Below are 9,617 nucleotides of genomic sequence, written 5' to 3'. Positions count from 1 at the left end.
GTAAGAGGTGTCTTAAACAGAAGATGTCACCTGGGGCACCATGTTCACCGGTGAGCTCTTCTTCCAGGAACCCGTTGCTTCCTTGTACATACTGTCTTCTGCACTACTTTCTGGCCATGCCCCTCTCATCCGCAATCATTTTTAAATGGAAAACTTTGTACTCTCAGGTCACTTTGCATCCCCTGTTTCACACATCGTGAGACAATGAATAATTCTTCTTTAACCACCTTGGCCATAGTAACTTCTCTTGTAATACCATGCTGACCCATCTCTTCTTGCAGTTGAATCGCCCGCGTCTGTTCAGTTTTCCATGCCTTGGTTTCCCCTTAGGCCCCTTCTGTGTGTTTCTTACAATTCAGTTTCAGCCCACCGGTAGCCTTGGGATGGTCAGATCATGAAGTACTTGGCAGCTGGGTATGTGCTGGATTTGTGCACTGGGGCAAGGAGATATTCTCACCTCCCTCCCTGGTTACTGGTATTCTCATGGCCCCTTTGAAAGTCACTGAACCTTTTGGAGAACAGCCCATAGTGACTTCAAAATCTCTTTCCTGAGTGGTAATAGCTCATTTAGAGCCTGTCATTCTTCATTCAGAATTAAAATTATTTTCCCCCTGTATGCATTAATTTCCATTTATTGACTTTGTATTTCACCTGCCATCTTATTACTCAGTCAGCAGGCATTATAAGATCTTTAGGTGGAGTTTATAAATCTTTGGCTCTAAGCAGCTGTTTTCTCATAATCTGGCAAACTTTTTAGGCTGAACAGCATTACAAAGTTTGCAGTATTCCTAATGCAGCCCTTCATGTCACTTGGGTTAATGCTCCCCAGAAATGTCTGAGCCCTGTTGTGCTTGGTGCTGTACAGACCACAAGCAAGAGTTGTTGTGCTGAAACTGAAGGGCTCAAAAGAAAAAAATCTGAAGGCTCTGCAGGTACAGTGCAGCCAGTTGAGGTAGCCAGCAAACCTCTCCAGACCCCAGAGATGGAAGGGCTAACTAACTTCTGCCACATTGATTTCAGGCCCCGATCTGAGCGACCTTCCAGGTTGTTTGAGGCCCCGATTTGAGCGGCCTACACTGCTGACCCTGCAGGGGTCCAAAGCATAGCCAGCGAGGTTAAGCCCTGTGGAGTGGCCGAAATGTTCCTTCAGTGACAGAGCAACACAAAAATGTGCATGGGATTATGGAAAACTAGCCATAACCTCTCTTCTGACCCAAAGAGTGACCCGCTCCACATTATCAGCGGGCTTCGTTTCTCGCAGAGCTCTGGCTTTTGTTTTGGGTGTTGGTCTGGCAGCTGGATTTAAAGGGCAATATTCAGAAAGGGCAGACTTCAGTCTGAGCCCATGTCATGCACACTTGCTGAATAATTACTCATGTTTTTCTTGGGCCTGGTAGGCCAGGGAAGAATTTCGATGCTGGCCTACCTTTCCGTGGGTCCTTCCTTCGCAGCCTGACGAGACTGTTTTAGAGCGTTTTGGAAAAGCATTTTTAAAAATAATACTGGCTGACATTTTACATTTTCAAGGCTGAAACTTGTGGGTTGTCAATACTGACTTATTAAAAATAAATAAATTCTTGGAATACTTTTTGCCCCTTTGCTTGTATTTATAGGGATTCGTTATCCAAAAAAACAGTGAATTGGTGTGAGAGCAGTTTCCTTTCACTTCATTAGCAAGGAAGCAAATGAAGCTTCCTTTCAGCTCCTCTGAGTGCTGCAAATTTAGTCAACACCTTAACTGCTGAACTGGTTTGTGGAAGGCTGGCTGCTGGCGCATCTACAATGCTATCTTGCACAAAATGCCAGCTAGGATATGCAGGAGTATTGCTTTTCTCATCCATAGCTGGGCTGGTTAATACCCCTGTGCCACAGGACGTGGAAATGGAGCTTGGGAGAATGAGAGGAGTCAGAGGTAGCTTTTCCTGTAAATGTGTCCTTAATTCATTCAAGAAACTAAACCCACTGTCTGTGCAGAAGGGAAAGTAAATGACCATTTTTTTATTATTGTTCAGGCTCAGCAACATCTCTTAAATTGTTAATGTGCATTAAATTTAGGTTTGACGTGCAGGCTCACAGCGTTCTCCCTTGGATGGGGTTATATCGTGGGGTTTTGGACCCGCTCAAAAATGGAAGCTCTTTGAAAATGATGAGGACTGAAATGTGTTTCTCCCGCCACTCCATTTCGATGAAGCATAGCTTGCTTCCTCCTCCCCCTCCAATCCCCCTGCCACACATGTTCTCAATTACTGCCTGCATTGAAGCTGCAAACATTTCTTGTGCATCTAGCTTTCTATATTGAGCGCTGGAAATATATTTTAGTAATTTGTGGGAGAACTATTATGTCCCATGCTGGGAAAATTGTGTTTATGGTTCCTGCAGGGAAACAAGTTCATCAATTCCAGTCCACAACAGTTTTGCAGTTTCTTCCTCTCTTCTTTGTATCTTGGAGCAGTATCGTAAGAACCTCTTGCCCCTGTTGGGTTGAGCCTGGGTTTCTCCTGTCTTTGAAATAAAAAGCACATGCTCTGCATTCTCTTTTTCAGTGTTGCCCACACAATAATCATTGGGTTTTGGCTGAACACAATAATAGCTACTATGTACCCCAAATATTTGGGTTTGGATGTGCAGTAGCACTCCACTTAGAAAAAGTCAGTTCTGTTTTATTGCTGATAGAATTTCAAAGTCAATATTCTGCAGCAGAGGGCATTGGAGGAGTAACCGAAGGGAGAATCAGACTTGCCAGTGCTGATGTATAGTGCCTGAATTGGAAGGGAAGCAGGGCTTGCTCTGTTGCTGTTGTTCTCAGCATTTGCATTGTCCTCGTCAGATAATCTTTCTGGATCCATTCAGTAAAATGTATTCATGAGCCTTTGTTGTGCATTAAATCATGCTTTGTTTTCAACTGTAAACCTTAGGTCCCACACCCACATCTGTAATGCGTTTCTCAACACAGTTGCTGATTTGTAGAAGATAATTTTGTGGTTAAGGAAAACTCTGTTGTACTCCACCTTTCTTTGCTGAAATGAAGTTCAGCTCCAATAGTGAAGCGTTGATCTGAGAATACTGTTGCTGCTGTAAAGAAAAAGTTTTTAAAGCATAGTTACTTTCTGCTTAAATAAATGATGGACTATTTCCAGTGGAAAGAATAGCTTTTGCATCTCTTATGCGGGTGAGCTGGCTCTCAGTAGATGGCCTTTTAACAGTGCTGGCAGGCAGGAATAGCGAAGAGAGAAGAGGAAAAGGTGTGTCTGGATCAATTGGTTAATTGTTAGATAATAAATGAGTCCTTTTCCAATGCACACAAACTGAGCTTCCTTTTCATTTGTTGTTCCAGCTTCCCCTTCAGAGATTTCATTTGCAACATTCTCTCCCAAAGCAAAGAGATCTTGCCTTTTCAATGTAAACATTCGTTGACCCTCTATGGAGATTTGAAGAATGACTTCCCTGTCATTAACAGTGATAAAACTGTAAACAATATTGTTAAAGATGCTTTGGGGGAGAATCAAGCCAAAAAGAACAAATTAAAGCACTTGAATGAGAAGTGATGTGCACTATTGCCATTATCCTAGGAGAAGGAAATTAGTACAGGCAGCACTGCACAGCACATCAGATGATAGTTTTAACTCTGAAAATAACTTCATGATTTTTGAAAGTTTGGGGATTCAAAACACTTTGCTGTTGCTCTATTGCTTTATTTCAGATGCTTGTTCAGAAAATAAAGCTGGAGGAAGAACAACAATAAAACATAAGCGAAGCGATGCCTGAGATGCTCATTTAATCCCCAATAGCACATTAAATGAGAGTATGATGAGGTTTGGTGTGGTTCTATATACCATGCTGCTCAACAGGGGTGCTTGCAGACCTTCTTCGTAAATGGGAACTGAGTCATAGCCCAGCCCACAGGACCCGTGTGGGGCAAGGTGTTAGGTTAGTCTCTCTGGAGATGATAGCGTAAGTCTGATAGGTTTGGTAGTGGTGGTGGTGATGTTCTTTGGTTTATTGCTTTTAAAAAGTGTCTAAGAACTTGGTCTCATTTTCCCATTTGTAACTCCAAAGACATTGCAGTCAAAATCAGTGGACTAAAATGATTTCTGATGTAATTTACGGGCTCACCTAAAGGGAACAGAGCCTCCCCTACTGCTCTGTAGGCTCAGGACAGTAGCGATGCCTGCAGCCCTTGGGACCGGACCCCATAAGCCCGGAGGCACGTTACCGCCCGCCTTCACAGCAGGCAGGAGCTGGAAAGGCAGCTGTGCCGGGGGTGCTTTCCCTTCTAAAACAGGATCGGGTTGGTGATCACAGCCTGTTTTGTGACTGTCCTCACGTAGCTGGGGCTGGAGGAACGCCTTATCTAAGGCTACTTTATCTTTTGAATATTTCTATTATCAGCTGCTGTCACGTCTCTTGGGCCCGAGGGCTGTGACACTGTTGTTCATGCTGCAAGGGTCTTAGTCCCTTCTCATGGTTGTTCCCAATAACTTTTGGGGGGAGGGAAAGAGGGGAGGATCGGTTTAAACAGACGGTTTTGGTTAACAGAGGAGAACATGCAGAGTCTGTACAGGCAGTTTTCTGCTATGCTTAAAGCAAAACAAGAGCATCCTTGCTCCTCCTGCACGTTAATGGTTATAAAGGTTCCCGCTAATGGTTATAGCACGTCAGCATTGCACAGACAGCACCCGGGTGGACGTGTTGGGTCTGCTTTCAAGGCTCTGGATTTCACTGGTGGCAGTGCCACGCTGGAGAGACCCTCTGCCTGATGTGGGTCTGGTATTTCCCCTTGTGCCTTGTGCCTCACCTGCTGCCTTAGCACAACTTCATTCATTTCATCTACTACAAGGCCTCCGGGTACTTTACTTGGACGTGAAGAGTTGTGACTAGTTTGTTTGTTTTCTTTACACCACTTTCCTGGCTTTGTGGGGTTGTACCACTCCCCGGTAGTCCATGGCTCAGCACCATGCTGGCAGGAGCTGCAGAAACGTGCCTGGAGCCCGCAGCGTAAAGCTAAATACAGATAGAGCTAGACGGTCCTAATTGGCGTTCTGTGCAACACAGAGACACAGTTCTGCTGTTCTTCCAGATAATAGTGTTAAAGGCAGATTTCTATAAAGAAAAATGTCCTCTGCTTTTGCCCTTTGTCCGTTTTGTATTGAATAAAGCTACCGTTGGGTTTGATGAAAGTCAGGAGGGTTGGGAAGAGAGTTGGTGCAAGCCACTAACTGGGTTATGTTCAGTGAATGGCACAGAGAAGAGGAAAAAAAAAAAAACCAACATTTTTTGTGGCTATTTTTTAGCTCAGAAAACCATGCTAATAATTTCTGGGCTTTTTTTTTTTGGTTGTATTTCTGTGAACTTTGAAAGCTTGTTGTTGTTTTTTGTATGTTGTTCTCTTTCCTCCCCCTCCAAAATTAGGAATTTGCATTACAGTGACTCTCCCTGAAAGTTCACTTTTCAAGTTGAGTTTCTGTAACATGATACAGGTCAACCAACAATGAGGGCTGGAAGAAGAGGACTTTCTCATCCACGTTTTCAGTGTTCAGAACAAAGAATATGCCTTCTTTGCACACTTTGTTGTTGGGGAATATTGTATCTTTAGTGATCCAAAACCAACTTAAGCAAGATCCTTCTATTCCTGCAAAAGGGTTTTGCTTATGTATCCCAGTAACTAGAAAAGTGGGAACTTATGAAGATAGACATCACTAAATTGCTTGCCTTAATACACTTAATTTCCCCTTTTATTGCACATAGGACACCTTAAGTTGCAAGCAGGGCTGTAGTCAAGCCAAGGGAGGCTCCTCCTGGTGAAAGCTCAACATCAGCTGCTACTTCTGTTAGCAGGTGGGAAAACAGATCCTGGGAGCACTTGCAAGCTGGCAGGATGGGCTGCTAGATGAGGGACAGCCCTGGTCTGTAGTGCCAGCCTCTGTTCCACGCGTGCTTTAGATGCTTCTCCGGCATGGCCAGCAGAAAGCTCTGAGCAAACGCTGGTAGCGTGGCAATCTCAGATGGGCTGAGTCAGTGGAAATGCATGCACCGTTTGGTAAAAAGGGGCAGCACAAGATGAACGCCAACCTGGTGAGGGTTGAGCGTCCAAGCCCCCAGCTTGTGCCACCACACCGAGAAATCTCAAGGCGGGAGGGAAGCTGTGGCCTTCACCTTGCCTGCTGCATGCCCTTACCTGAGCTTCCTGGTGATTTTGATTTCTAGACAGGCAGGGAAAATCAGCTAATACTGATGTTAGCTCTAATTATTATTAGTAGTAGTACTGATACTGGGGGACTTGAAGTTGCCAAATTCATGTTATGAGAAACATGGGAAATCATTTTGGAGTGTGGAGGAGCGCCTGTTATTGACTGTATGGCTCTGTTCCCCTATGAGCAGGCATGCTGATGCTTTCTGTGCAGGTAAGGGACAAAGATGTGTAGTTCCCTCAGTTCGTGTTCATGTGTATGCTGATGAATTTGGGCTCAGAATTACTGTGTGATGACGGGAGAAAACTAGCACCTTGCAGGCAGCATTAAGCAACGTGTCTTGAAGTTTGTAACAGAAGATGAATGACCTAGTAATTTTCTTCTGTTTTCTGTCCCCAGTAGTTAGAGCATGGAGAGATGTCTGCTTTCAGGAAGAAAAGCAGCCAGTTCCATCAGTGGTCTGACACCTGCATTTTTTCCTGTAATCTAGGAAGTCCAAGTAGTATTTGGGATAGTGAAACCTAACTGAACGCGTTGCCTCCCTCTCATTTCCCCTCCCCTCCAGCCCTCAGTCGTGATTTACTGTGTTCCCCACTTAGGCAGGTGATAGAAATGGCTTTTCCGAGGCAGGGAAAAGCCAACACCATGCTGTGCAACTCACGTATGGCTGCAGGAGAGGGAGCTGGGGTCGGTCCTGGCTCACTCACTGCCACGGGATTGTTAAACCTGCTCCAACAGCAGCGTTTGCAGAGCATGCAACGTGCATAAGGCAGAGAAATAACCGTGTGGTTCCAGGTTGAGCACGAGCATGGTAGTGTGGCAGCCATACGTGCTGTGAAACGTGGTTTCAAAGGCCTGAGATGCGAGTGTAGGAGCAGAAACCTAAGTGTATACCTACCAGAGTGCTGTTTGATTCTAATGTCTTCTTATCTTTAAAGTTAGTGGGGGATCTTGTTCCTGTCTGCAAATCTGAGCCATGGCTGCTGTTTTCCTCTGTCCCCCCCTTGTCGTCTGCTGCACCAAGACAAATGAACGCTTCCCAAGCAGAAGGCATTCACCAGCTGAGATTATTTATGGAATGAAGATTTGAGGGGCTCAGTCATGTCAAATTGGAATAGCGCCTTCCATGAAGTGTTTGTTGCTGGCATGAAATTTTTTATATCATTTAAAAACCAAAGGAAGTGTTTCAACTTGAAACTACCAGAAGTGATTTCCTAGTTTTGATTTATCAAGAACTTACTCCTTTAACTCCTCTTGCCCATTTTTGGGAAGTGAGATGGGAGAGAAGAAAAGAAAATGGTGAATGAGAAATAGAGGTGGGGTAATCCCATATGCAATATATTATTTTTTTGTTACCCCAGGAAATTTGTAATTATGGTGTTACAACTGATTTTTAAACCCTGATGTTCAGAGCTGCTTCTTGTCTGAGCACCAAATAGGCTTTCAGACACATTGGGTCTGCCAAACCCCTATGAACACCCGTATCTAGCGTCACTAAAAATCCAGTAGGAATGCTAAAACCTTGAGTGAAGCCTTGTGCTTGGATGAGGTGAGGTGCAGTATGGGTGCAGATCTGCTGCAGGCTCTGTCCTTGTGCTTTGCCCCCTGCAGCACATTTTTTGTTGTGGATGCTTGCATGGTGCCTTGCAGACTGGAGTCCCAAAGAGCAGACGAACCATTTGCAGATAACGGGGTGACTTTCCTTGACGTATGGGAGGAGGAACTGCTGCCAAGCACCTGGCTCATTCATCATCTGAGCACCGGCCACAGCAGTAAGGTTCAGATCCAGGTTTTTCATTCAGCCCCGTGCACTAATATAGGTGGTGAATAGTGATGTTCTAAGTAAAAACTGCATAGCAGAGCTCACTTGAAATAATTTATGACCCGGAAAGAAAAATCTGTGCTAAGAATAACTTTTAATTACATCAGGCCAGTAAATTATTCTGCAGATCCATGCCCAGGATGAGCCTAGGGTGTAAGAGATGCGTTAACTTCACAACGTCCACACCTAAAGTCGCTGTTTTGTGCATCGTTCTCGTGAAGTTCAAGAAAAATTCTCTATATTTAGCCCCTTAGTGGACAAATAACAGATGAGCGCAGTAACACTTGCATAGTCTTAAACTGCATTTATATTTCCTGCAGTACATCTCTGCTGAGCACCGCAGGCTTTTTTCCTGTTCGCAGTCGTGCTGGGATGGGAAACCAGCACGGTCACATTCATCAGGTGGAGTGGTTTAATGAGGGAGCTGCACTTGGGTGGACTCAGACCTTTCATCTCCCTTAGAGTCTCCTTCACTAAGCTGAGTTTTCCACTCTGTTCCAGCACGTAACATGCGTTAGTTTCTTCACATGGTGTATTCTTACTCCTACTTCCATGTATTACTTTGTTTTTGGCAAGAATTTATTTCTACACATAAGTCGAGATAAAACAGATTTTCTTACAGAATCTTTCTAAATATGATGGTGGAAGTGTTTTGAAGGGGGGAAAATAAGCCGGCCAAGTTGCATGTTGCTTTCTAATTGTTTTTTTAGGAAGTATTAAAAAATATCGATGCTATCATGACAAATGAAAGAAAAAATTGTTTTAGTTTCTAAAGTAACAGTTTTAGAAAGCAATACTGCAAACTTTGTGCTTTGACTACTGAAAGCATCATGACTTAGACTTTGCTAGTCATACAAAATAAACTCCCAAGTGTGGGTTTATAGAACAACAACAACAACAAAAATCTCCTGAGGTTGTGTTGCAAGATAACTCTTGAATATCATAGCTTTGTTAAATCCGCAGCTTGGGAAGTCTGGACTGACCAAGTCTGTCTCCAGAAAAATGGAAGTCATACCAGAGTTACTAGTCAATATTGTTCCAAGCTACTGCTAATCTTTCATTTACAGCAGTAATTTGATTTGCATGGGCTCTTGCAGTCCAGACCACATGGAACTGTTCTGATGAAGATATGAACCATGGTTTGATACTGCTTTAATGAAGGCAAGTACAGTAGGCACCCAGCTGACATTTTTTGTGTTCCCTGGCTTCATCAGTAATCTGTACTTAAAATCAGTATTTTCTTTGAGCACATCCACATCCTCCCCCCCCCCCCCCCCCCCTTTTTTTTCTTTCCTGTTTTCTGTATTGCAGGCATCCTTTTTGTGTTTGGTTTTGATTTGCATTCCTTCAATAATGCAGATCATTCTTCAATTATTCTATTCCCAGTTGTCTCAAGGTCTAAGTAAAGGCTTTAGATAACTTCCCCAGCTACAGAAAAGTGGCAAGGGGGGGGGTTGGCTGAAGGTCCCCCTTTTCAACTGTACACAATGTAATCTGTAGCTTAAACTGTCATTATTATTATTACGGATTAGACAAGACCGTCATGGTTATCGTGTTGGAAGTCTTGGCATAGCACAGGCTGTAGGACTTCCCAGAATTTGTCTGTT

At 43.9% G+C, this 9,617-nt stretch overlaps 1 protein-coding gene across 1 annotated transcript in view; it reads left to right on the top strand.

Annotated features, from left to right (window-relative positions):
* Positions 1 to 9,617, top strand: part of CASTOR2 (cytosolic arginine sensor for mTORC1 subunit 2) — a 127,668-nt gene that overhangs the window by 50,613 nt on the left and 67,438 nt on the right. The gene's annotated exons all lie outside the window — the stretch shown is intronic.

This window comes from Anser brachyrhynchus, assembly GCF_964034855.1.
Source record: "Anser brachyrhynchus genome assembly, chromosome: 20".
Lineage (NCBI taxonomy): Eukaryota > Metazoa > Chordata > Aves > Anseriformes > Anatidae > Anser > Anser brachyrhynchus.
The sequence above is the reverse complement of the archived record's forward strand: the minus strand, read 5'-3'. Positions and strand labels throughout refer to the sequence as shown.